At 44.8% G+C, this 1,659-nt stretch overlaps 1 non-coding gene across 1 annotated transcript; it reads right to left on the minus strand.

Annotated features, from left to right (window-relative positions):
- Positions 1-780: 780 nt before the first annotated feature.
- Positions 781-853, minus strand: TRNAC-ACA. The gene has a single exon. It is a non-coding gene; the product is annotated as a tRNA-Cys (tRNA).
- Positions 854-1,659: the final 806 nt, after the last annotated feature.

The following is a 1,659-nucleotide window of genomic DNA, read 5'->3' on the forward strand; positions in this document are numbered from 1 at the left end:
AAGTGAAAAATAGAATGGCTGTGTGTGTTCAGAATGATTGTAACCATACTGTTGTTGACCCTCCTCATAGCATGGCTGATTGGGAGCCGCTGCTGGCACTGTCCAGTCTCACAAGAGAGTATTGATTGCATTATCAGTAGCCCAGGAAAAGATCCAAATTCAATTTTCAAACAGCGGTTTTAGCTCTGTGATAAAGTTGAAAAATCTCTAAGTTGAACAATCATCATAAGTTTAGATTATCTTTAGTCGCCAAGAAACAGTAAATAGTTACTCCAATTAAAAATGTAGGTTGTGTTGGGAGGTTACAGCAAAGTGGTGAGAGATAAGAATGAAAATACAGAGGGCAGGTTGTGATATATCCCGAAAGAGGCTGGCAAAGGGCGATGGAGAGCCATTCATTTCTCTTTTGAGGGGGCAGGGGGAGGGTAGAGTGAGGAGAGGATAAGCAGGCAGAGTCTAGCATCAAATATCTATTTTCTTTTTGTTTTTGATGTGGACTGTTTTTAAAATCTTTATGGAATTTGTTACAATATAGCTTCTGTTTTATGTTTTGGTGTTTTGGACATGAGGCGTGTGGGATCTTAGCAACCTGACACCACTTGCATTGGAAAATGAAGTCCTAACCACTGGCCTACCTGGAAAGAAAGAAAGAAAGTGAAGTCGCTCAGTTGTGTCTGACTCTTTGCGACCCCATGCACTGCAGCCTACCAGGCTCCTCCATCCATGGGATTTTCCAGGCAAGAGTACTGAAGTGGGTTGCCATTGCCTTCTCCAGGAGATCTCCCTGACCCAGGGATTGAACCCGGGTCTTCTGCATTGTAGGCAGATGCTTTACCCTCTGAGCCACCAGGGAAGCTGGAAAGTCCCACAAATATCTACTTTCAGTACCTTTTACAGGCATGTGGAAGATGATGTGAGGGAGACCTCTTGATTCTTGAACTCTAGCTCCCTGTTGTAGGTTGGTCCCAAGAAGCAGCTTCAGAGATGGAGACCCGCAGGCAGAAGTTTGGGGGGCTTGCCTTCAGGATCCACTCCTACGAGGGAGTGATGGCAGCAGGATTAGGCAAAGGGAGAAGTGCTGCTGCCTTCAGGACAAAGGCCTCAGTTTGTCCCAGAGGGAGCCCCAGAGCTGGTGTGGCTATTCAGGGTTGAATCAGATTCAGCCAATGGGGTCAGGCTTTATCCCTGTATCAGTAAGTCATTGGACAAAGAAGGGAGTGTGACCTTGTTCAGCTGAAGCCAGTCAGCTGGGGGAGTGAGTGTTCCAGTTCAACCCCGTCCCCAGTCCGTCCAATCTCTAGAAAATGACACCACAAATTACCTCATTAATCATGCCAAAGCCTGGGGATTTTCTTGACTTCTCTGTTTTATTTTTACGTCACATCCACTCCATTAGTAAATCCTTTTCTTGTCAGCTCTTCCTTTAAGGTGGTTATAGTCCGAGTACATTCGTCATAGTCCTCACCCCCTCATCTTCTACTGGGGCACTTATTATAGACTCCCAAATGGTCTCCCTGCTTTCATTCTTCCTTGTTTATAATCTCTTCTCTCTGTGTCATTATATCAATTCCTGGAACCTAGTGATTACTCAACATATGTTAAATGAACGCATAAATGACCTCAGAAGGTAGTGATCTCTTTAGCTATGAAGGAACCATT

The sequence above is a fragment of the Bubalus bubalis genome, chromosome 13 (genome assembly GCF_019923935.1).
Source record: "Bubalus bubalis isolate 160015118507 breed Murrah chromosome 13, NDDB_SH_1, whole genome shotgun sequence".
Lineage (NCBI taxonomy): Eukaryota > Metazoa > Chordata > Mammalia > Artiodactyla > Bovidae > Bubalus > Bubalus bubalis.